Source organism: Protopterus annectens, chromosome 1.part1 (genome assembly GCF_019279795.1).
Source record: "Protopterus annectens isolate FY-2018-M chromosome 1.part1, PAN1.0, whole genome shotgun sequence".
Lineage (NCBI taxonomy): Eukaryota > Metazoa > Chordata > Ceratodontiformes > Protopteridae > Protopterus > Protopterus annectens.
In genome coordinates, this window is record NC_056726.1 from 1,829,041,074 (window position 1) to 1,829,067,754 (window position 26,681).

The window sequence follows — 26,681 nt, forward strand, 5'->3', positions numbered from 1 at the left end:
TAATGCAATAATGAATGTTGGTGCACAATTTCTAAAATATCTGATGGTGTTGCTGTTCTGTTTGAGGTCTGTCCATGTTTATGCTGTTAAAATGCAGCTATGAAGTGATAAAACTAGATGAACTAAGAGTGCATTTCTTTCTCTTAGCCAGTTTTTCTCCCACACATACACTTTTATCTGTGTGACTGTACAGTTTCTTCTGCTTGCTGTTCACATGCTCACTGTAATTTACACCAGTGGTTGATCTGTGGAAAAATAGGGCATGGAGTTAAGACCTTTGTCATTTCTTTGGATCCTACCTTACCCTGTAAAACTACGAATAGTTAATGTAAGAAAAGATAGTATAGTTGATGCACTTAATTTGCAGTTCCTGTGATTCTACTGATCTGTCATCTTTTGCTGCTGTAATTCCTGAAAAAAACATGGCAGGAGTGAGACTGGCTATTGTGCTTTAGACAGCAGCTGGCACATGATTCCTGAGTATTTACTTTTTTTGGTATGTGTGGTAACCATACCTCTCAACCTCTTAACACAAGAAATCTGTACAAAGCCTAACGTAATGGGTGGACAAAGGCCCAAAAATAGGGACATATTTTAAATATGTTTTTATAAACTTAGAAAGTTACTAGAATAACAGGATTTGTGTTAACACACATTTTCTGAAGGGTATAAAGTCAGAAACTCAAGTGTATGCCATTATTTAGTGACTTGAATCTGCTGTGACTTGCCAGAAAACCACAAATTTTATGAGAAACAAACCAAAAATATGAGGCAAAAATCTGAACATTCTGAGAAAATCTGGAAAGTTGAGAGGTATTGTGGTGACATCTGGTAAAATGCACAACTCAGTAGCTCTGCTCATTTGGTAGAATCAGAAGAGCTGTTAAGATTAAAGGTTTGTGTTGTCACCTTGAAGAGTAAAATACACCACACAGTGAAATTTAAAACTATCAGCCATAAGAACTGAAATGTATGATCCATCCCCCCTCTGCTGCTAGTCTGCGTTCCATACACAGTGCACATGACAGTACTAGCCTGATCTTAGATCTTTTAATTATTTTAAAGTGATGATGCTTCATTCCTTTACATTATGTTTATGTCATTTAAACTGGTTGTCTAATTCCTACTGACATGTTTTAGAAAATACCCGCTGGCTAAATATTTGCCTGTAAGTGGAATACATGCAAAAGTCACCACACTGGTTTTCCTCTCTGACATGTGCAGTGTTGATGAACCTTGCTGACAGTTGGTGGTAATCCAGACTTTCAGCAACTGGAATTAAAATACGAGTAAGGTGAGAAGGAATAATGTGCTTTTTGAGTTAATGCACTTTAAATAAGAGGACTATTATGAGCCAAGAACTGAAGAAACTGTTCTAGTTGTAGTTAAAACATGACACAGTGCCTCCTTTCATCCCTTGCAATAAGCCTACAGCTGCATTTTCCCTAAAATGCAGTTTTAATATGTTGATAAAAGTATTGACTAGCCAGTCATGAAGGATTAGGACACAGAGCTTTGATATGAGTGGTCATCTACAAGTCTGCAGAATAAGTTTAAACCCATATTACAGAACTTAACTATGTATAATGCTACCCTAGCCATTTCATCACATGTCCAAATTATGTCTGGAATTTAACTATCTGGGTCTTTCTTATTTAAGTTCCCTAGCCCTGTGAATGCAAATCTAAAGGCTGCCAAACCCCATATTCTCTCCAATGCATGTTCCTCAACCGTCATTTGCTGTACTCGACATGGTTTACAACTGGACTGTGCAGGATACAGAAAGAAATTATTTGCACTTGCCCAAACGTACAAGAATCATGCTAAACACCAGTGGATTTTGTCACCTGTTTTCCCCTTAAGTATTTATTTGTACTTTTTAACTGGTAGAGCATTGATCAACATAGACATGTTTCAGGCTCAGCCTGTGGGCTTGTTATGTACTGGGTCAAAGTTGTACATGAGACAAATGGAAGCTGAATAAATCAAACCTTGCACTACAGTATGAAGTTCATTAAAGGCCCATAGCTTTAGTCCTGTGTGCTAACTGTCAAACAAAAAGCACATTCACGTAAAACCTTATTAATAAATGCACAGAAACAAAAAGCTTTGGTCACCGACTCTGCTACTCATGTAGTGCACTCAGCCATGATGAATGTACATATACCATACATGGAAAAGAAGATACGAGCAGTGGGAATTACTTAATATATTATATGTGCAAAGGTACTTTCTAATGTCCATACCAGTTTCTGGCATTAGCATTAGTTTCTCTGAACTAGTCTTGCCCATCAACAGTTAGTTACTGTATCCTTAGTAGGATTATTATTTCCTTAGTAGGATTATTATTTCCTTAATAAGATTATTATTTCCTTAGTAGGATTATTATTTCCTTAGTAGGATTATTATTTCCTTAATAGGATTATTATTTCCTTAGTAGGATTATTTATTTCCTTAATAGGATTATTGTTTCCTTAGTAGGATTATTATTTCCTTAGTAGGATTATTATTTTCATGTTTTTCACCATTCTGTCTTACAACATTTCCATGTTATTTATCAGTGCTTATTTATTGACAACATTATTTCCCATTTTTACTTTTGGTATCACCTGTGCTATTTATTAATCAAAACACACTTCCCCTGTTCTAGATTTAGTCTGTGAGGGGAAACTTAACACAGTCTCAGAATAGCATCTCTTTGGCTTCACAGGGCTTGGAATAGTGATGTTGTTAGGCTGTTTGGGGGTGTTGTCCATTGTGGATACTGTGGCATCATTGTGTCCCTTTCACTTAATGATGTTGACTGGCTTTGATCATCCATTCCTGCCTAGTCAAAAATATGCTCTGTCATTCCTCCCGGAATGCAAACCTGTACATCTTCTAGAACTGACTGTTGTCAACAGTGTCTTTGGTTATCCACTTGGGCTACAGACTTGATATGTCATCCTCTTCTGGAAATGGTTGTAGCTATTCCTGATTTGGTCATGCATGCACCTTATAATTAAAAATTGGAATGGTTACTACAGGGAAGCTGGCAGGATCTATTGTTTTAGAGGTATCTTCTTGCAGGTGATTTCATTTAACCATAATTGTCTCATAACTAGCAATAGGTCATCCACTTGTTGAATGTTTGTCAACTGCTTAAGGTTTCTTTTCAAGGTACACTTTACTATATTAACAATGTACTCATGTGGCCCAGTCTTCAAAATAATTTGACTTATTTGCCATCTTCCAGTCTTAAGAGTGTATGGTAAACATTATTTTAAATGCTGTAAGATTTCTCATGTGCTTCTCATTCATGAATTGATTTCATCCAGATTCACAGATAGCTGCTGTGCTGAGCAGCACACAGCATAGGAATGTCTACAACAACAGATAAAGGATTCATTGCAGCATATTGCTGAACACACAGACAAACTTTATGAGCAGGACACATCACAGCCAAATGGAGATGTATCAGATGGTCTATCAGGCTGGCCTGAAGTACATGAACAGGCACATATATGTGGGGGTTTCACATATGACAATGGCAAAATGGAGACTACGTTTTATGGGAAGCCACATTGTCAATCTTCTGATAGACATCAGTAGTAATGCTGCACACTGTTCACATGTAGTACAGATAACACAGCCAGGATGAGCCATAAGTACTGAAGAGAGTGGCCGGATGAAACACAAGAAGAGAACAATCAGTAAGAGGCTGTTTTAAGGTATGCACTGTTAAGGAAAAATACAGTTTTGTACCTACCATAAATGTAGATGTTCGAAGATCCACATTGCTGCAGTCCTAACACTTGGGTAGTCCGCTGTCCAGTCGGCCCGAATACCAAAGTATAAGGCTGATGTCGGTCAAGGCGCATTTGTCTGACATCAGGACGTCAGGGTACAAATGCGCATGACCGACGTCATATCCTCAGTCTTTTCTTGCCCCAGATGTCAGAAGACCCTAAAAAGATAAGGCCAAAACCAAAAAACACCAAACACTCCTATACCTAATATATATACAATATATACAAATTTACAAAAATAGAACCCCACCCACACAACCACCCCTAAACACAGAGGGGAAGGAGGGAGGGTAAATTGGACTGCAGCAATGTGGATCTTCGAACATCTACATTTATGGTAGGTACAAAACTGTACTATGTTCTTCATCTCACATTGCTGCAGTCCTAACACTTGGGTAGAATCCCAAAGCAGAGGTAAGGGAGGATGGCTAAACTATAATGAAGCAGGAGCTGCCAAAATGCCCTGCAGCACTGCAGTGGCAAAACCAGCCCTGGATTTAGAATAGAGAGGAAGGTGGTAATGCTTGGAGAAAGTATGCACTGAACTCCAAGTAGCTGCCTCCAAAATATCCTTAGTTGCCACCCCCCCTTAGAAATGCTGTTGAAGTGGCAGTAGCCCTAGTGGAATGAGGCCTAATCCCAGCTGGAATCTCCTTGCCATGATGGGAGTAACAGAATGCAATGCAAAACCCAATCCACTTAGATATAGTTTGTTTAGACACAGGCTTGCCCTGAGAACTCAAAGCAAAAGAAACAAACAACTGCTGAGACTGCCTAAAATCCCTAGTCCTGCTTAAATAATAACGCAACTGCCTGTGTACATCTAAAGTGTGCAAAATCTTTTCCCCTATTTTGGGGATCTGCATAAAAAGTAGGCAAATGAATAGTTTGGTTTAAAGCCACACTAGAAACCACCTTAGGCATAAATGAAGGATTAGTACGTAATGATACCCTATCCTTATGAAAAATCAAAAAAGGCTCAACCGCCATAAGGGCCTGTAATTCAGAAACCCTTCTTGCAGAAGTAATGGCCAACAAAAAAGCAGTCTTCCATGACAAGTATTTCAATTCAGCAGTAGCCAGAGGCTCAAAAGGTTGTAGAGTAAGTTTCTCCAACACAAAATTGAGGTCCCAAGCAGGAGTAGGAGCTCTACGTGGGGGTCTTATATTCTTTGCCCCTCTAAGAAATTGCTTGAACAAAGGATGAGAAAACAATGGTGGGTCACAATCATAGTGAGCTGAAATTGCCGCAGCATGAATCTTAATGGAAGAGAAAGACAAACCTTTGTCCAATAATTCAGTAAGATATTGAAGAGCCACACTCAAATTAGGCTCAGAAACATCCAAATCCTTTGCTGCACTCCAAAATAAAAATCTCTTCCATTTTTCTGCATACACTTTACGTGTACTAGGTCTTCTGGCTTCCATAATCACATTCAAAACTTGTTGAGGAAGTTGAGACCTGCTGTGGTTCAAAACAGAATATGCCAGGCTGTTAGATGAAGAGAGTGAAGCTTGACATTGAGTAGATGACCGTCCCTCTGAGACAAAAGGTGTGGAATTAAAGGTAAAGGCCATGGAGGCTTCCTTACCAGAGTCCTCAGTAATGGGCACCAGTGTTGCCGAGGCCAATCTGGAGCTATCAAAATCATCCTTGGCTTGTCTTGTCTGACCTTTAGGAGTACCTTTGGGAGGAGAGGCAGAGGTGGAAAGGCATACACATGAAGATTTTCCCAACTGAACGAAAGAGCATCCACTTTCCAAGCTGTGTGATGAAACCTTTTCGTGCAAAACTTTGGCAGCTGGTGGTTTAGTGGAGAAGCGAACAGATCTATGTCTGGAGTTCCCCATGACACTGTCAATTTTCGAAATACATGAAGATCCAGTTTCCACTTGTGGGGATCCATGATTTGCCTGCTTAACACATCTGCTAAGGAGTTCTGTGCTCCTGGCAGAAACCTTGCCTGAAGAGTTAGCTGCAAGCTGAGCGCAGTCTCCCACAAAATCATTGCTTGCCTGCATAGAGGATAAGAATGTGTTCCCCCTTGCTTGTTGATGTACCACATGACAGTTGTGTTGTCTGTTAGAATCAACACCTGCCCTGGAAGAAGTAACTCCTTGAAAGCCATTAATGCAAACTGGACTGCTAACATCTCCTTCATGTTGATATGTAGATGCTGTAGTCTGGCAGGCCACTTGTCTTGTATCCACTTTCCATTCAGATGAGCTCCCAAGCTATGTCTGAGGCATCTGTCGTTAGAATCTGACTCGCCTCTGGCCGGGTCACAGAGAGTCCCTTGTTTAGGTGACATTCCTGAGCCCACCACAAAAATTCCTTTTGAATGCAAGGTATTATTGGAATGACAGTGTCCAAATCCTGGCAGTGCTGTGTCCATACATTTTTTAGATACCATTGTAGCTTCCTCATATGCAGTTTGGCATTGGGAAGCACCAGAATACAAGATGCCATGAACCCTAAGGCTTGAAGGACTGTCCTTGCAGTCAGCCCGGACTGAAGAGATAGTTGATGGAAGTAAAGGGAAAGATTCTTTTGTTTGTCCGGGGTTAAAAAGGCCATCTGGGCTGCTGTATTCAGTCTCACACCCAGAAAGCACATGTCTTGAGAGGGTACTAGACTGGACTTTATTTCGTTCACAGAATACCCCAGGCATCTTAGCACTGCTATCACATATCCCAGATGCTGAAGAAGCTCGTCCTTTTCTTGAGCCAGAATCAGACAGTCGTCCAAGTAAGGATAGATTTGTATTCCTTTTAGCCTGAAGAAAGCTACAACTGGAGCCAGAACTTTTGTGAATACTCTGGGCGCAGTAGATAAGCCAAAGGGCAATGCAGAGAACTGATAATGGGAATTTCCAGCTCGGAAACGCAGATACTTCCTGCAACTGAGACTGATAGGCACATGAAGGTAAGCCTCCTTGAGATCTAAAGTTACCATCCAGTGATCCTTGCCCAGCAGAGGTAAAAGCTGTTGTAACGTCAACATTTTGAACTTGGGAATGTCCAGATAAGTGTTGAGGATAGACAAATCCAAAATTGGTCTCCACGTGTTCCCCTTTTTTGGTACTAGGAACAGGCGAGAATAAAATCCTAGGCCCCTTTCTGGCACAGGAACCGACTGAATGGCCCCTATCTGGAGTAACAGAGAAATTTGCTTGTGAGCCTCTTTTCTTTGTATAGGAGGAATGTCTGGCATGCCTTTGAAAGGAGGCAAGGTATGGAAATAAAACCTGTAACCGTGGTGAACGATATCCAATACCCATTTGTCTTGGGTAATAACACTCCAATTTTCTTTGAAAAGTGCCAGCCTTCCTCCCAAAGGTGCTGCCAAACGAGAAGGCTCTGGCAGCTGAAAAGGCAAGTCATTGGGTCTGCTTACGAAAGGACTGACCCCTGCCCTCACCAGAAGACTGGGCAGGCGAACTGCCTGTTCTAGGCCTAAAAGAACCTTGAGCTCTGCCCCTACCACGTCTAGATCTACCCCTAGACTGAGAATCATAAGAAGGATAAGTCCACCCCTTAGTAGGCCAATTTCTACTAAACGTGTAGAACCACTATTAGAGAAAGCAAATAATCCAAAAACAACGACAATGGATCCAGTATCAGTAGTTTATTGCACACAAGTTGCAGTCCCTAGCGCCTCGGCCTTCGCCTTCCAGGGGAATACAATTAACTGACATTCAAACATCTTTTATATATCCACCAATAAAATAGTTTAATTATACAATTATCAATAATATAATTATACAATTAATTATAAGAAAACTTTCCAGTTGCATTCTAAATTCATACCTCTAGGTGTCATAGTATCATATTTCAGTATAAAAACTGTTTCTTTATACAATAATATAGATTTTACTTTTCTTCACATATATTCATACTTAAACTTTCTAAAACTGTAGCTAACAAATCCTTAGAATCACTATTATGAAACTCTTTAAAATGTACAGCAACAGGACTATCCATTCTTTCATGTTTTATGTCTCTCAAATGTTCCTGAAGCCGAGTTTTAAAAGCCCTTTTACTTTCCCCTACATAAAACATATTACAAGGGCATTTTAATGCATATATAATTCTTTCAGTATTACATGAAAATTGTCCCTTAGAATAAAATCTCTTATTATTGATATAATCAAATGTTCTATCAACATGTTTACAAGAAATACATTTGTTACATGGATATGTACCACATAAATTAACATCTATATGTGCATTTAAATACATCTGTGGAGTAGAAAAAGTTGCATGAACTAGCATATCCTTCAGGTTTCTCCCCCTCTTATAAGAGAAAGTTATTTTTTTTGGAAAGATTGTTGCTAAATTCTTATATTTAAACAATGAAGTCCAGTAATATTTTATCATATCACTAATTTCTGAAGATAACAAGTCATAGGTTATCACCATATATATTTTTGTTAGTTCATCTTTACATGTATCTACAAATATTTTATTATCATACCTTTGTTGTATTCTATTTCTTACTTCATTGGTTTCCTTCATTTTCTTTAATAATAACTCTATTTCTTGAGCATCATACCCTCTTTTAATATACAAGCATGCTATTTTTCTAATTCCTTATTAATTTCATCATTACCATTATTCAGCCTCTTTATTCTCATAAATTCACCATATGGCAATGCACTTATTAAATGAGGTGGATGACAACTACTTCCATCCAACAAATGTAAATCATTTTCAAATTTTCGATAAATTTTAGTTTTAATATTTCCATTTGGTCCACCCTCTAAAGTTATATCCAGAAAGTTCACTTTGTTACCAACTTGGAAACTATCAAATTTCAAATCAAATTCATTTTTTTGTATATCATTCATAAATTCATGGGCCTCTTGTTCTCCGCCCTTACAAATAAAAATTAAATCGTCTATGTAACGATAATAACTAACAACATTCTTTATATAAAACTCTGTCCTATATAAAAATTCTATTTCAAAGAGATTCATCATAATATTAGCATACATGGGCGCAAACCCCGCCCCCATAGCAGTACCCTTTAGTTGATGAAATAATTGACCATCAAAACTGAAGTAATTATTCTTCAGACAAAATTCTATCAGTTCTACAATATATGCTGTCAAAGGGCTATCTCCTAATAGTTTCCCAACAGCTCTCAATCCGTATCTATGTTCTATACTTGTATATAGACTTTTAACGTCTGCTGTGAACCAGTACATATCCCTTGTCCATCTTAAGGGTAATATTTTTGTTAAGAAATCAAAGCTGTCTTTTATATATGAAGGCTGTTTAATCACAAAAGGATATAAAAAACTATGCAGAAACAGACCCATATTGCGTGTGAAATAACTACATGCCGAAACAATAGGGCGGCCTGGAGGTTGATACAAATCTTTATGTATTTTTGGGAGGCAGTAAAATTTTGCTACCTCACATCCTTTTGACGAAAATTTCCTAGTTATATCATCTTTAACAAAATACCCTAACCTATATCCTTTATTACATAAATCTTCAAATCTTTTTACAGCTTCCTCATAATGTATCATGTCACATTTCTCATATGTCGTATCATTCAGGTGTTCCCAACACATCTTAGCATATTGTGTATGATGCATCAACACAATTTTATTTCCTTTGTCAGCAGGTTTCACTATTATTTCTTTATTGGCTGCTAGTTCTTTAATTGCTTGCCATTGCTTTTTAGTCATATTATATTTAATGTTATTTCGTTTCACATTAAACTCATTGTAAATAGTCTCAGATGCAAAATCAATCATAGCTGAGAAATTTTTAATACCATCATGCTGAAAAGAAGGCATAAAAGTACTTTTTACCTTCACCTTACTTGTATCTAATCGACAATATGCATTATTTTCTATACAATTCTCATTATCAGACATACAGGAATAGAAACTGTCATCAGAATCTTCTTCAATACTTAAATCTTTCTCAATAGATACATTTAAAGAATTATTCTTGTTATTTCCAAAAAAACACATCAAATTCAACTTACGTATAAAGCGGAAAAGATCACGCTTTAAAAAATGTAACCTAGGCAGTACCGTAGGTATCTATTTTAAGCCATGGTTAAGATAAGCCAAAGGGCAATGCAGAGAACTGATAATGGGAATTTCCAGCTCGGAAACGCAGATACTTCCTGCAACTGAGACTGATAGGCACATGAAGGTAAGCCTCCTTGAGATCTAAAGTTACCATCCAGTGATCCTTGCCCAGCAGAGGTAAAAGCTGTTGTAACGTCAACATTTTGAACTTGGGAATGTCCAGATAAGTGTTGAGGATAGACAAATCCAAAATTGGTCTCCACGTGTTCCCCTTTTTTGGTACTAGGAACAGGCGAGAATAAAATCCTAGGCCCCTTTCTGGCACAGGAACCGCTGAATGGCCCCTATCTGGAGTAACAGAGAAATTTGCTTGTGAGCCTCTTTTCTTTGTATAGGAGGAATGTCTGGCATGCCTTTGAAAGGAGGCAAGGTATGGAAATAAAACCTGTAACCATGGTGAACGATATCCAATACCCATTTGTCTTGGGTAATAACACTCCAATTTTCTTTGAAAAGTGCCAGCCTTCCTCCCAAAGGTGCTGCCAAACGAGAAGGCTCTGGCAGCTGAAAAGGCAAGTCATTGGGTCTGCTTACGAAAGGACTGACCCCTGCCCTCACCAGAAGACTGGGCAGGCGAACTGCCTGTTCTAGGCCTAAAAGAACCTTGAGCTCTGCCCCTACCACGTCTAGATCTACCCCTAGACTGAGAATCATAAGAAGGATAAGTCCACCCCTTAGTAGGCCAATTTCTACTAAACGTTGGAGGCTGAACCTGCAAAAAATCTTTAACAGTCTGCATAGACTTAGCCTTGTCCTCCATTTTCTTTAAAACTGCTTCCACAGGCGCACCAAATAACACATCAGACTGTAAAGGAGCATCTAAAATCCTTGTCTTTACATGTTCAGCTAAATTCTGATCCCTCAGCCAGGCGTGCCTGCGAAGAACAGAACCAGTGGCTGCCACCCTCGAAGAGGCCTGTACAGCATCAAAACCACATTGCAAGGAATGCTTACCCACCTGTTCAGAAACATGAACTAAATCCTGCAACTCTTTACACTCAATACCTTCCGCCAGAGCATCTACCTTAGACTTCAATTGTGAAAGGAGATAATTTTGGTATTTCAACATGTGAAACTGGCAATTCAAAGCCCTCATGGCTAAAGTGGAGGAAGTATACACCTTCTTTCCCCATCTATCCAAAGCCCTTGCCTCTTTATCAGAAGGAACAGGATTTTTAACAACAGAAGCCTTAACACCTTTAGGGCCCTGAGAAACAGTTTCTGGGTCTGCCCTAGGACTCTTAAAAAGATACTTATGAGCTTCAGGCACCCTATAATACCTATCCAGTTTAACTGGGGCAGGAGGCAAAGAATCAGGGTTTAGGGAAGCCTCAGCAAAAACATCCTCTACCACATCCAGAACAGGAGGTATAGCTAAAGGCCTATGCTGGGGTAGAAACAAAAATTCCCTAAGCCTTTTCCTGGAATCAGAGAAATCTTGACCTTCCCATTTAAAATGCTCCCTCATGGAATGAAGAGTCTCTGAAAAAGAAAAATCCTCAGGAGGAGAAGCCGAAGGTGTAGAGTCATCTACATCAGAATCAGAATAAGGAGGATACTCCTGCAAGTCTTCAGCCGAAGACTCAGAAGCCTCCGAACACTGCTCAAAACTCTCAAGCTCAGCTTCCACCCTAGGCCTCTTATCAGCTGGGCGCATAGAACCTCTAATCATAGTAATCAAATCTTCTGCCATTTTAAGCATATGTTTCTTAGGCAGAGACCCTGAAGAACTAGGGGAGACCCCCACTGAAGTTAACCCTGGCCTGCCTCTAGAAGAAGCCTTGGAAACAGAAGGGGAGGGCCTAACCACCTTAGGAAGGGAGGGGAGAACAGCTACCTGAGAAGCCCCTTCAGCCTGGCCTACCTCCTGAGAGGACACATCTTGTAACAGTAAAGACTCTCCCTGAGAATCCAAAAGAACTTCTGGTAGAACCACCGGCTCCACCGAGCCCTCTAAAGAACCGACGTCCGGGACAAACGGTTCTTCCACCCTAGGCTTCGCTGCTTTGTCCTTGCGCTTTTTAGACGAAGCGGGCGACGGAGCATCCGACGGCATGTTGTAATTACAACGCTTCCCAAAAACTAACCTGGCACAATCTAATCTTCTCTTAATAGTGCGTTTGTTAAATCTAGCACAAGAGCGACAGCCAACAACGTCGTGCTCAGGCCCTAAGCAAGGTATACACAAGGTATGGTAATCTCTATGAGGTATCTGTTTCCCACAAGAAATACAGTTATTCACTTTTTCTGACATCCGGTTAAATACTGAGGCAAGAAAAACAAAATATTCTCAACGGGTACTTAGCCAACTTTGATTCGGTCTGAAACTCCGACTTCAGAAAATTTCAGAACGCCAACCTGCACTCGCAATACTGCTTCTGCATCGGACCATGCGGCAAAAAAGACTGAGGATATGATGTCGGTCATGCGCATTTGTACCCTGACGTCCTGATGTCAGACAAATGCGCCTTGACCGACGTCAGCCTTATACTTTGGTATTCGGGCCGACTGGACAGCGGACTACCCAAGTGTTAGGACTGCAGCAATGTGAGATGAAGAACATCTCATCAAACGCAATGTCAGCACACAGCACACAACCACTTCCCTTTGCAATACCTTGATAACAATACTTTCCTTGCAGTCATGTAAGTGAAACGTCCCATGTTATGGTCCCACACACAACACCCCCTAAATAAAGTTCTCTACACCTATTGCAAAGGGGATAGGTGCATGATCTAGAAAACATCCGAGAGCAACTGTCCTTATTCTTATTCTTGATGCATGCTTACAGGACACAGTTAACACCTCTTTATCCTGTACATTGGAATCACAGCCATTGATGCAAAATTGGGTGTCATCAGGCTGCATGCATTCCTCCCTGGTGTACCAGTGTCTCCAGTTAATACTGTGATCTGCTACATTCTGTCATTTATCATATAAGAACTGGTGCACTACAAAACAAAACAAAAAAAAAAAGAAAAAGAAAGATGGCATTAGTGCTCGTAGCACTATATCCAACAATGATGGGCCTGCACCTCAACGCATGCATGAGTATGTGGTGGAATCACAGTGTTTATCCTTCTGTGGTCCCCTGCTAGTATTGGCATTACATTGTCATACATGGCTGTAACACTGCAGTGTCTAGTTAATAGGACTGTGATTTGTGAATTGTGCGTTAACACTTCTGCCTGGCCCAGCCTTCATTTGCATGTGTTTTGTCATTCACTGACTCTAGCATTGTGATGGGATATTCTGCACTCTACCACAGGTTTTAGTTCATGTCTCCAGATTGTGGAGGCAGAAGCAATATCTATTTTCAGTACACTGGCCATACACATTATGGATAATGTCTATGAATTCTTCCCATTTTGTTTTTTGTGGCTGCCCCATATCTCTATTTCATTTGGACCACAGTTTTCTTTTCAAGGACAACATTGCTTATACAGTCTTGGGATTTTCTGTCAGGCATTAGAACAAGGAACCAGAGACAATGTTGCATTGCAGAAGAGTATCATTTTTTTTTTAATTTTTTTTAATCTTTCTACAGTTATCCGTTCAGCTCATTTTTGGTTGGGTGACTAAGTGTATATATGAAAAGCTTAATATTGCACAAATACTTTAAATTTATTCAATCTGGATTACAGATAATTACTGAAGACAAATTATTAAAGCAAGCCATTTCTTGTGCACATTATATTGATTTGACTGATATGATCTTTCACATCTGGCAACTTTGAGTGTATATATCCATTACGGTTGGGAACACAGAGTGCCTGAAAGGAGCCATAATGTTAATACAAACACATTTTCATAGTGCAGATGGCCATTTACAAACAGTGGAAGGGTGCTGGTAATTGTGCATTTTGGGTCATCTGATATTCACTGCACCTTTTGACTCGGTTTTCAATTTCTATATTATAGGCAGGCCAACAAATGAAACTTTGTACAAACAACTTAAGTTTTGTTATTCTTAGGTGATTCTCTTATATTGTATCTAGCACTCCGGAATAACATTGGTCAAGATCACTATTATTGCTATTATTATTGAATTTAGATGAGGTCTTTACCCATCTTGAGCCTATCAACCAAAGAATAAACTTAGAGTTAAATAAAATACTTGACTTCTCAGATTTTTCTTCTTCTCAAAAATAAAATAGTTTGGAAATTGCTATTACAATACTTTGAGTCATAAGAACAACTAAATGTTACCTGCCAGTATTAAAACAAATTCATGACTTATTTTTTAAATAAAAGTAATATCAGTATTAATACTATTGACTTTTTAAAGGACCTAACTGCCCTTTTACAAGGAGAAAAATGCAGTTTCTAAATTGTATAAAGTCACACAAAATTTAAGATACAATTTTTTTTCCAGTTTTACAAAATGTGGTAAGAATATAATCATTCTCTCATGAAATTATAATGAAGCAATCCTTAAACTTGACTAACAGATTTATTCCTCCTAAAAACCCTTTTTATACTCATTATAATCAATAATGTGTATCTCACTCAGGTAAAAATGGCTTCCTTTAAGTCAAACTATAACATATTTTTGTACTGCTTGCCTTTTAGATATGGCTGAAATAGTGCATTTATAGGGGGAGAATTGCAAATATATAAAACTATGGGAAGCATTACACCAGAAACTTTGGATTTAAGGAAAACAGGATGAAAACTAAACTTGGCAATTCATTATTCTCCATATTTCTCCATAGGTTTAAATCTTTTGGAGGTAAGAAAACTAATATTTATATTTTCCATAGTTGAAATCTGTACCTATAAAACAGGATGAATTTGAAATTAATAACCTGGCAGACTTTTAAAGATGTTTTTTTTAAATATGTTTAAGCTTGCAGATTCTTAATTCAAGACAAGTAAAACAAATTATGTCTACTTAAATGCTGGGAAAATATTTTAAACCTCATTTCTTGACTTTATTACATCCATTTTTTTCTTTTATTACTGTTAAACTTCAGCGTTGCTACACAAAAATGGCAGTTATGTGCCCATTGCGCAATCTCATTCAGTACCTACTTTATTATTTTATCGCTGAACTATTCATTAAGTTATTTTCCTTTTTTTTTACTTTAACTTCCTGACAAACAGAAAATCTGTTAAATTATTTGATTTCTTAATCTGCTACTCTTTTTTATATCCAATTTATAGTTACAATACCAGGAGGTAAAATATGTTCCTGTATTACTTATTATATTGGTTACCCAAAAGGGATGTCAGATTGTTTCAACATGTGCATGATTGTTATTTCAAAATGTTGTTGCACACAGTTTTATGCTTGGTATGTCTTTTTATACTAACTAAACTGTATTTTGAAAAAAATGATCACTGTTACACAGCCAGATGATAAGATTCCTTGACACACAGATTGCTGCCTTCTCTAACAGCAAAATCAAGGTGTAACAGATTATTGCCCTCTGGCTATACTTCTATGAGGTGCCAGGCAGGGATTCAAGAAACTAACAAACAACACTCTGAAGTGCAACCACAAAAACAATGATTACTCTGCTCATCATGATTGTGGTGTTATAGGTAATCCCCCTAAATCCAAAGTACAGCAAATATGGAGTTAGTATAGCAAGAGTACATAATGAGGACCCCCATCCACAAAAATTATTTAAATATGTGTCACAGCAAGTTTCACTTTTCACTGTATCACAGATAAATCACTTTCTTGTGATTGCAAATTTTAGTGTTGATTATTGGTGTGTCAAATTTATATTATGGAGTCCATTTTATGATCTATTCATACACTTTTGACAGTATTGGGTCAGTCACAGTTTCTGTTTCTACAGCATTTGACAAGGATAACTGCACATTAACCAGCAAGTACTGTCCATCTACAGGACTCATGGCTGTCACTGCCTGTAGCTCTTTGTATGAGTCATTATTAACCAGAAGCACTACTAGTTTGTCTTATTTCCTTGTATACCATGCCATATAATAAAGTGTATTTTGTTCTATATTCAATGAAATCTGCACTCTTGAATGTATCTTGTAAGTTGTGACAGCTATTTAAAAACAGCCCTTTTATAGCCAAAACTATTTTTTTTTCTTTCTCAGTTATAGACCAGGGAACAAAGTAAGGGTGGTGTCTCTCCCTTCACTTCCAAAAAGTCCAATACATCCTTTTGGCCACATTACCAAATAAATCCATTATCAGCTGTGACAATAAGTAAAATAAAGCTGCTAGAGTTTTGTATGTGTTAATGTGTAACATAGCCATAGCCAGTTTAAGACTGTATTATGAAATTGACACTTTAAGACTGTACATATCCCATAATGCATTGTATTTGCAGGTTAAAGTGAGTTGTATAGAAATGCCTGAAGTGTTAATATAACTTCTGTTGAGCTATCATATTGTTCTGAATAAAAGTTACCTATTCAACTAAGATGAGGGTGTATTCTAACATTCTAAGAGTACTAATGATTACTATTGGTAACCATAGGTGAGTACACTGACATGGTGTTAGAACCAGGATATTTTTGATGAATGCAAACTAAAATACCTTACCAGTTACAGAAACTGCCAAACTACACAGAGTGAATCAGCCCAAGCTCAGAGTCAAATATTTATGAATAAATAGTTATTTTACCTCTCAAATTTCTTGTTTTATAGAATTTAAACTGTTTGTTCTAGAAACATGGATTTTCTTCAGTTCTTAAAAATGTATGCCACCAGAACAATTTGACTTCTCAAATTCCCTTTGGTTGTCCTGCTCAGAGAAAGATGTTTGCACAATTTCATTTGAAACCAAATTAGATAAAATCCAGGTAAATACTTTTGTATTCTGTGGGTCGTGAAGTGTAGGCAATATGCAGTTCCTTTTAATACACAGAGAGCCACAGTATTCTGTTATCAGTCACTGATTAGCAAACTCCACAAACGTTTGTGCCAAATAATGCAACACTGTAGCATTTTGTAAGTACTTCCTAGCTCTTGTTAGTAGTACAGATAACATACTACTTCAAAAGGAAAAGTTCATGAGAAACCTCAGCACATGGGTAGACAGCAACCTTACATTTGACCATCATGTTACAGTAGTGGTTAAGAAATCCTTTTACCTTGCCCAGCTCATACCATATCCTTGCAACTTATAAGTCCCCCATCCATATCCCAGGAAACCCATACTACATATCTCAGTGTACTAGATTCATTCACCATTCAACCCTGTGACAAATCGAAATGCTACCAGCCCAGCTAGCTGGAAATTTGTAAATAATTATATGTCTTGTGAAAATATTAATATAGTTTATATAGAAATGTGACACTGCCAGCCCAGCTATCTGGAATTTTGTAAATAATCATATGTCATTTGTGAACATTAATATCATCCATAGGCTTGTCTTAGAAATGTAAGAGAACTATATGTTATGTGGATATTAAACTACTGGTTCAGAAGTGTGTTGAACTGTATGTTATGTGCTGAGCTTCAAGAATGTAACCACAGTGTACCCTTCTGGGAAAGAACAGAAATAAATGTAAACTATATGCCTGCGCAAATGTATGTTTTAATAGTAGTAGCTTGAACATACAGAGTTAACTTGCAAACCCTCAAGAAAATAAGCTGAAATTGTTTATGATTGTGTTATCTCTCAGTTTCAGCAAGAAGACAGTATATCTACAGCTAGAAGTTTTCTATTGTCCTGGAGAGAAATAATTACTAGGTTTCAAATGTATAAGTGTTAATTGTTTTATGACTTCCAGTTCTAGGCAAACTTCTGAGAGGTGAGTATTTTTCAGAGAAATGTTAAATTCTGTGGGTATCTGTTAGCCTGGGAACTGAAGACAGGTGACACATAGTGATGTCACCCAGCTAACTCAGCAGCAATGTTTGTTAGCAATTTATGAACTAACTCAGAGTGAGTCTGTGCATTTTTGTGTTTGGTTTTGGACCTGACAAGAACATCCACTCATCTGCCTTGCTAATAGTAAGTAACCAGGGTACAACAATTTCTCTTAGTAAGATTAGTTTACATGTTTTCTGTATTTATTTGAGACTGCCCTGCAATGTTGTTTTAAAATATTTCCTGTGATTCTGAATCTGTGCTGAGTGACTGAATATTGTCTTGTTCTTTTATTACTTATTATTAAATATATTTAAACCTTTTAATTGTAGCTGTTTTGTTTAGTTTGTACCATTAGCCCATGTTGCTATTCCATTGTTCATTTTCCCATTATTAATGACAGTCACATATAGATGTCATCCATTCCTCTTGATGAGAACTTCCCAAGTGTTATAATTGTTCAAATTCCATTGCATAAAGACAAATGTGCAGTCACTAGTTGTTTATCTCAACACACTTTCTGTGCCATGAACCACCTTTCATCTACTAAAGGAAATTAAGAAATACCAACATCAAGGAAGTGATTTTCTTTGCTCCTCAGTGCTTAACATTTCACTTATCTCCATACAGCATTTTTTCTTTACAGTTAAAGTAAACTTCATATTCCTTTGTTAGTAGACTAACTACAGAGTCCTTTGCGCACTTGTCAACATATGGATATCTGCCTTGCCTTTAACAGTCTGTAACCTTGAATGTGCCCATTCTTGTCTGGTTTCGGAAGCTAATGGTACAAAAGCTGTTCTAGCTTGGTATTTATCTATTTTACAAAGAAGCAGATTTTGCTTGTACGGTCATACCATCTTGAATGTACCTAATCTCATCTGGTTTCGGAAGCTAAGCAGGGTTGGGCCTGGTTAGTACTTGGGTGGGTGACCACCTGTGAATACCAGATGCTGAACCAGTAACCCCATGGAGTTTGTTCTTATCAGCAGAAGAAGTCAATCTCCACTATGTTTTTATGTCCTTTATTTGGCTTGACAGTTTGAACCAAGAGAAATTAATTAATGACTGTCTTAGCAATAGAATTGGAGCTACTAGATTTTTGTTAAGTTTCATTCTAAAAGGACTGATTTTATTTATACAAGCCCTAAGTAGTTATATGAACCCAAACTATTTACTGAGGAAGAAAGAACTGAACTAACAACAGCATTGATTAGTGGTGACAAGGCTGCCTTAGCCTGGTATATGCTGTTTCTTCAAGGAAATTGTCTTTAATTGGCAACTTGGAGGTGTGTTTCCTTCAAGGTCTCTGATTGGCTGTGAACTCATTGCTTGGAATAAGGTGTTGGCTTGGACTTAGCCTCATGATTGGTTTCATTCATTTATCTTAACCCTGTGGAACCTGATTCTTTATAATCTGAGGAAAGCTTTTAGCCAAAAGCACTTATCATATACAAAAGAACAAGGGCTTTGTTTTATTGCTTTAAGTCTCATTTTAAGTCTTAACAATCAAAGGTTTTATTTTATTCTTAAGGGCATATTTTTAGTAGCCTGTGGTGATGTGTTTCAGTTTTTACACAGACTATTACTAAGGAAGGTCATGCCTTTTAAATCTGGTGGATTTTTTTGAGAGGGTCACCAAAGCAGTTGATGAAGTTAAGAATGTGCACACAGCTTACTTCGACTTGGCCAAGTCTTTTGATGCAGTACCCCACTCAGGCATTATAAACAAGCTCATTAATTTAGGTATACATCCTTTTATCACCCACTGGATAGTCAATTGGCTCACTTATAAGACCCAGGAGGTCAAAATAGGTGAGGCCACCTCCACCATGAGGCTGGTCACTTGCTGAGTCCCCAGGGCTCAGTACTGGGCCCATTCCTTTTTGGCATCTATTTCTCTGAAATGAATGCAAATGCTGAAGGTTTATGGCTGACTAAGTTTGCAGATGATTGCAACCTAGGGGGTTATCATCAACTCCCCTGCAGACACTGGCATTCTTCATAAAGGTCTATCTCTGACTAACAAACAGTGTCAAAGCCATGGTCTTAAACTCAATGGTAAGAAATGCATAATTGTACCCTTTGGAAAGTCAAACCATCCCAGCTAATTACCATGTTGATAATCCACCCCTGAGAGTCGACCCATTAGTCAGGTGTTTGGGTACGCATATAGACAGTAGCCTTACCTTCAAACACCACATGCCATAGTGGTGAGGAATTCCTTTCATGTTACTCAACTTATAAGTAAAGGCATGGAATCTAGGTCTGAAGAGGCCATTATCCCACTGTACTCCATCCTTATCAGACCAATGATAGTACAATTATCCCTTTCATATGTACCTGAACGGGCATATGCAGCAGCGGTAGTGATCTCAGAGGTTCCTTATAAAAAGAATACATGACATAACAAACTTGTCTTATGCAGAGCACCTTAAACCCCTTTACCTATGCTTAGTCTCCTATAGATTACTGATGGGTGATCTATACCTGGCTTATAAGGTATCCGCAAACCCCTCACTTATGAATCTCCTACATATTTGTAAGTAAAAAAATACTAGAAATCCAAAGTCTAGGGACCTGAATTTTCTCTGTGACTTAAACAGAACATGCTGGACAGACAGATACGTGTCCCAGACACTGCCCCTTCTATGGAACAGGCTTCCCATCCATGTGACACTGAGTTTGTCTGTTACCCAGTTTACACACAACCTAGACCACTGGATGGGAATAGGAAATTTACACCAGGCCTGGCACCCATGTCCCTTATGGACTGAGGTAACTAACACCTGACCCTCAATGTCCTATTTGGATACAGGACATCATTATTATTTTGGAAAACTTGGCTAGGTTTAGAAAGCTACCCCACCCCCAACCCCAGGATTTTATCCTAGAAACAATCTAGGAATGTATGAATCTATAGCAAAATGTATTTTATCCAGTTCAAAAGAAGTCCTCACCTCCTTGTACTTTGATTAGACTTGTACAATGCTCCCTATGGGAGGTACCTTACTAAGCATATCAAGCAACTGATAAGATGCCAAAGGTTGGTAACAGAAAACATTTACACTTCTAAAAAAAACTGGAGGATCTATCTCCAAGTTCAATTTCATATAGATTTCTTAGGGGGGACCTGTTTCTTACTTATAGGGCTATAAGGGATCCAGTAGTCCAAGAACACTTATTCCTCAATAAATCATATGATCTCAATACCTACTTCAGCAGGTTTGATGAAGGGAATGGCACAAAAGCCACAAAACTCACCACCAGGCAAAATGAAATAGTACTCTGCCTCAATTCAGCCAACATTCAGAGAACTCTAAGCTGGATGAACCCAAGAAAAGTGGCTGGACCACACAACATTCTGGGGTGTGTGCTAAGAGACTGTGCTGTTCAACTGATGATGGTTCTTACTGACATATTTAACACATCTATACGTTAGGCCATAGTGCTTCAACAGTGCAACAATCATACCACTACCCAAAAAGTCTCAAACAGTAAGCTTAAATGAGTATTGTCCAGTACCTGTCACCTCTACCATAAAGAAGTGCTTCAAAAGAATGGTCAAAGACTATTTAACAACAAATCTCCCTGCAGAACTGGATCCACTCTAATTTGTTTATCAGTCAAATTGCTCAACTGCAGATGCCATCTGGCTGGCACTGCACACATCCATGGTTCACCTGGAAAACAACAACTGTTATGTCCAACTGTTATTCATTGACTTCATCTCTGCCTTTAACACAGTTATACCCCAACATCTGATAGAGAAACTGATTCATTTGGGTGTCAGCACTCCCATGTGTAAATGCATTTTAGACTTATTCATCAACAGACCACAAAGAGTGAGTGTAGGCAATATCACCTCAGAGAGCAGTACACTGAGCAAGGGAGTACCTCAAAGGATGTGTCCTCAGTCCTCTGCTGTTCACCATGCTGACCCATAATTGTGCAGCTAGGGACAGCTCAAATCACATCATCAAATTCACAGATGACACTATAGTAGTAGGCATGATCAGCAGTGGTGATGAAGCAGCATGTGCGGAGGAGGTAAAGCATCTGATTGACTGGTGTGACAACAGCAACCTGGCTCTGAATGTAAACAAAACCAAAGAGGTAATAGTGGACATCAGGAAAAACCATGAGGCACATCCCCCTCTCACAATCAAGGGAGAAACAGTAGAAAAGGTGAAGAGCACCAAATTCCTGGGGGTGCACATCGCAGAAGACTTGACATGGTCCACATTGTTAAGAAGGCACAACAAAGGCTCCACTTCCTGTGCTGGATCATCTTCAGTCCTCATAACCTTCTACAGAGGCACCATTGAAAGCATCTTGACAAGCAATATCACAGTATGGCATGGAAACTGCAAGGCTACAGATTATAAGGCTCGCCAAATGGTGGTGAAAGTGGCAGACAGGATCACAAGGTCCACGCTTCCAACTATATAGGATCTGCACTCTGCACAGTGTCTCAATAGAGCTACAAAGATTCCCAGAGACTGAACCCACCCAGCTCAGGGACTGTTCTTCTGCTTGACTTCAAGCAAGTACTACAGAAGTGTACATTGCAAAATGACTAGATTCAGAAATCACTTCTTTCCTCAGGCTATCAGACTACTAAGCTTGAGTAGCAATGCAACCAGTCAGAGGCCACACAGTCTGAAGGGAATCTCTTTCCTTAAAGTGCAGTTAACCCACTGTTAGGTTTTTCTCACCTGTACAATAGCTCATTGAAGGTTTCTTACGTTCTGTGCAATCACTCAAAGAACACGTTGCATTCTCTACAGCTGAAAATGTTCTAATCTCATAAGGCTCAAATCTCACCTGTGCAATATAGCTACCTGTGCAATGCTAAGTGCTGCTAATAGATAGAGATACAAAAGTGTAACAATGTCCTAGTGTCATGTCAAATGTTACAAAATGTTTTTTTATTTATATCTGTTATATGTATTGTCTGCACATACAGCTCGAAGCAATGAAATCACATTAGCCTGCACTGAGGTGTGGGTCTAAATGACAATAAACTTTACTTTATCTTTGGTCCAGATAACACTATGGCCAGAGATCTAAATCTACTTTATCAAATAAATAAGACTAAGAGGATAGATTTGTCACACAGAGCCTACACCTTATAAGAAACAAACTCCCCCTCCAAGTTAAGCAGTATGATGCTGTCTACCTTTATAAAGAAATTGACCAGCTGGATGGGTGATCATAAATTCACCCCTGGTATGACTGACTTGGCTCTCCTTGAAATAAGAGGCATGGCCAAAGGGTGACTACAAGCAGTTCAGAAATGGCCTCAAGGCTCAGTTGTCTTGTAACTGCTTTGATCCTATAATACATGAAAGAACATGCTTCTACAGATGTGTAAAGCAGAGGGTGAATTCTTTGAAGGTATTGTAAGGTAACTGTATAAGCTGGCTGAAAATTGCGGGCTTAATAGAACAAAAGATTAACAAATAAGACCCAGAATTAGCATTGGGTTGGCTGATGTAGAACTGTCTCAGAAATTAAAATCTGAAGTTGCTATATCTTTGGTAAAAGCAATAAAAAATGTGGAACTGGTTAAAAAGAGAAAAAAAGAAACTAAAGTCGACCACAGTGTAAGCGGAGCAGACAATAAGGCACAGACCAGGAACTTGATGCAGATAAATAATGAAATTATTTTATTCCAAACAAGCACACCGACTGAGCGCTTTCACCAGGTAAACTGGTTTCATCAGAGTCATAACTGGTTAAAAAGCAAAATAATAATTTAGTCATGGCAAATGAAGTGTGGGGTAAAATGCAAAGTTAATAGCAGGTTTAAAAAGAGGCATAATTCTGGCCAAACTAAATTAAATTATGAGACAAGGTTAGGGTGTGTAAAACTGGCAAAAACGCAACATGAGTCAAAGCAGCATGCTGCACATGCCAAAACGTGTAAGAGATGTAAGAGACTGAGACATTTGGCTGTTGTTTACAAAACAAAGTTAATTAAAAATGTTGCTTCAAAAAATGAAACTAAAAATAACTTTTATAAAGCAATGTTCTTGGTTGTCAGTGCTGTGAGTAGTCACACTTTCTTTTCATGAAATTCCAGTGAGAAATCTCTCAAATGCCCTGTAAGTCAATTGCCAGACATACCTAGAATTTTCATGACTGATATAGGGTTTGATGTTATTGTGGTGTACCATGCTACATATAGATGTTCCTGATAGCATTCAGTTACGTGAATCAGAGACTGAAATTCATAGCTGTACTGGCAAACTCAAGTAAATTGGTAGACTTTTAGTCATGTCTGAGCAGATGGATCACAAATTTGAGTTTTGAGTTTATACGCTGGATAGTCTGTGCATAAACTATTTGCTTAATAGAGTTTCAGCACAAGAAATGTGTTTTATTGTCAGAACTGGATGGAATTATATTTAGAGGAAAAGGAATAAAGAGGTAAAGCAGTTTGCATTTACAAGCAGGGAGCAAAATTATGGAAGCACACCAGACTGTTTTCAATAAAAGAAAGAATGAGGCAAGGGTGAATGGCATGAATATAGGTGAGGATGCAATTTCAGATCAAATGATCAAGAAGATAATATGAAGGGAGGCGCCCGAGAAAAGTGCAAAAAATGTAAATGGCATGCTACAAATTGCAGAGATGAAATGCATTTGGAAAGACTAATTGAGAGAAACAGAAAGACGCAACATGGAAAGGAGGTGAATGGGAGGGGATGGTGAGATGGGATTAAAACAGCCATATAGTTAGTGATCAATCATGCAGGAACTGGAGAGATACAGAACGTTACAGGTGAGGCAGCAAAAAAGAAAACTGTTGGGGAGTTACAAGGGGCACAGAGGATTGTGTCTGTAAGTGGAAGCACTAAGGTCACAGAAATGGAGGAACCCAGACTGTTGGAGGGGGAGAACAGCAGGAATAGAGTTTTGGTGAGTGTAAGGGGGAAAGATTAAGGAGAGCCCTACCATGAAAGTTAAAGATGCTGAGCTCACTGACAGATATAAGAAAGTTAAAAAAATGAATGGGGTAGTAGTGAACGAGGGGGCAGAAATAAATAAGAGAAGAAATCAAATGATTCTTTGAAAACATATACACATCAGGATGGCAAACAGTGGGGAAAAAGGCCAATAGAGGTGTTAACCAAGAAACATATACATGTTAGAATGGCAAGCAGAGGGGAAAAGGGACAAGAGAGGTGTTAACCAAGAAACATATACACATTAGGATGTCAAACAGAGGGGAAAGGGCCAATGGAGGTGTTAAGCAAGACAGAGAGACAGGCACTGAGTCACACACAATAACAAAGAAAGAAATAAGTACAACCATCAGACGAGTAATGGATGCTAAGGCAGCCAGGGTGGGTGGGTTCCAAGTAGAATTTTATGAAGTGAACAAGAGGTGAGGGAGGAGCTGACAAGGATGTTCATTATAGGAGACATGAAAATCAACTCCCAAAATTAAAAGTAGAGGCAAAAATATTTGTGATCTCAATAGAAAGCTGACAAATAGCAGATGTAGAGGGGGGCACTCATAACAAAACTAGTACTCAACACAGGTTGGACATGCCGGTAAAAGTGCTTATAAGTACACTAGATAAAATACTATTAAAATATATACTGGAAAGAAGGGCAAGGATCATCTGTGGGAGAATATCAGTCTGTATCCAAAGGCAGGTGTTTAAATTCATGAAGGAACAAGATGCAATTAAGTCAACAAAGTGGGGAGCACACCATTCAAGCTGCCACTTACTTCTACTGGGAAGCTGATCACTCAGTGTGATTTATGTAAGTATGACCTGCACAAGGTGTCCAAACTGCACATATATTCGGCTAACATCTTGGCTCATAAAAAAGGTTATGTAACCATTTGCCATCCATTCTGTTAGTAAGGGAGGCTAGTGTCCTCTTAACCCCTCGCTCCCTTTAGTTATAAAGGTAAAAGGCTGGGGAAGAAAGTGGTTATGGAGGATATTAGCCCCTTTACCAATTGAAGGATAAGGTACAAGATAGATTTTCCAGTGATTTGATGGTAAGGGTAGCAATTGTACTTGCATTTGTGAGGAAATCAGATTTATTCATTTGTTCATTTATTTATTTATTGATTTATTTATTTATTTTTGCCATTGGAAATACATTTTGTTTTATTGAAAAATACTGCAGTGATAATGCATTAAACTTGTGTATCTGTTTAAAGCAAGCTTACAGACAGAAAGTAAACATATGCACTAAGTATCATCTGTTCTTTAATAAAAGTGGTAGAAATATGATCTGTAGGATAGTTCCACCTCAGGCTTTTGTTACAAGCTTTTCTTTTGGAATGAAAGTCTTCATTGGTCCAAATATGAACAATGAAACAAAATAAATGATTTCACTTAAAATAAAATAAAAATGTCCATGTATTACTACTGTGGATTTCCTGAGTTTGCTCTGCAGAGATTAAACCAAGGTTAAACACAGGAAAGGTTAAGGGGTGAGGTAAAAGACTTAGAGGAAATTCTCAATAAACTGCCATCATCCTTGTGGGGTGGAATGTCTAGAGTTCATGTCCAGTCCTGTCTTCCTAGAAGATTTGCATAAGAAAATCCTTAAAGATAACTTGACAGGCTTAACTGCTATACAGTTATAGTATACGTTTTTTTAATAGATTTACAGGCTAGCAATGGATTTGTAAAGTGCAAAATTGTCAAAATATGTTCATTTTTTTATCTAAAACAAGACAAACATCCAAATTCATGAAAGCCTACACTAGGTATTCTCCGTTCTGAGTAAACAGCATAGCTCACACCTCCTTTTTCCCAATTTTAGTTTTCCTACTGATTTTCTTGCAGCCTTAAATACCAAGGGGGATTCACAAAGGTTACCACAAAGTATGTGTACATTTAGTGTAATCTTTCTGAGTGACTAAAAATCACAAGCAATGTGATAGGGATGTTCTTGAATGCAGATTGTGTACACTTGGTGTAGGCATTCATGAATCTGG

The 26,681-nt window shown here is 38.3% G+C and overlaps 1 pseudogene; it reads left to right on the forward strand.

Moving 5' to 3' along the window:
• The first annotated feature begins 18,547 nt into the window (after window positions 1–18,547).
• LOC122817569 lies at window positions 18,548–18,666 on the forward strand (annotated as a pseudogene).
• The last annotated feature ends 8,015 nt before the right edge of the window (window positions 18,667–26,681 follow it).